The sequence below is a fragment of the Schistocerca cancellata genome, chromosome 6 (assembly GCF_023864275.1).
Source record: "Schistocerca cancellata isolate TAMUIC-IGC-003103 chromosome 6, iqSchCanc2.1, whole genome shotgun sequence".
NCBI classification, from domain to species: domain Eukaryota; kingdom Metazoa; phylum Arthropoda; class Insecta; order Orthoptera; family Acrididae; genus Schistocerca; species Schistocerca cancellata.
In genome coordinates, this window is record NC_064631.1 from 431,925,495 (window position 1) to 431,926,341 (window position 847).

An 847-nucleotide genomic window follows, 5' to 3' on the forward strand; every position below is an offset into this window, starting at 1 on the left:
TCCGACGCCGGGGCTCCGTAATGGGGACCCGTATTAAGTGACGGCCCGGCACCGTGGCGCTCGCTCCGTGAGCCACTTACTTCTCCTCTTCCTCGAAATCTACCTAATGCCAGAGCTGCTCCACATTACAAGTTACTTAGTTGTTGACCAATAAACCACTGATTCTTTTAAAGACTTGAACTCTTACATATAACACACCTTCAGACTTGTTATTATTTCTTTACAAAGGAGTTAATGTATTAATATTTGAGGTTAAGCATAAGAAATTTTAAAAAAGGTTTGAAATTATGTTTAAAGTTTATTGGAAGTGGGTAAGTGCGATCATTATCAAACGATCTTTGCGCAGTGGCAATATCGTAACCAATGAAGTAGAACTGAGGTGCGATTATAGCTAGTTGAAAATTTTTACCAATACCCCGCCACAGAGACATGAAATACTGTCTCTGTGGCAATTTTTGGCAGTGTCTGAGAGGGTGTAAGTAGTGCTTGGGTAGCTCAGTTGATAGAGCACTTGCCCGCGAAAGGCAAAGGTCCCGAGTTCGAGTCTCGGTCTGGCACACAGTTTTAATCTGCCAGGAAGTTTCAGTTACCTTCTCTGCCGGCACGGTAGCTCAGCGTGTTCGGTCAGAGGGTTAGCTGCCCTCTGTAATAAAAAAAACTGAGTTAATCGATCAACAACGAACTTAAATGGATGTCTTACGACGTTCCCCGAGAGCAGACGCAAAAAAAAAGGCTAGATGAATATAGTCTCGGTAACTTGCGCTCCATTTTAAGCAAAAGTCAGTTTTAACGCGTCTCAGTGTTTATGACGTCGTATCTGATGAACTACGTGGAGTACAATGATATT

At 42.9% G+C, this 847-nt stretch overlaps 1 non-coding gene across 1 annotated transcript; it reads left to right on the top strand.

The window, feature by feature from the left end:
- The first annotated feature begins 334 nt into the window (after positions 1 to 334).
- On the top strand, positions 335 to 471 carry LOC126090319 (U4 spliceosomal RNA). The gene has a single exon (XR_007521164.1). It is a non-coding gene; the product is annotated as a U4 spliceosomal RNA (small nuclear RNA).
- Positions 472 to 847: the final 376 nt, after the last annotated feature.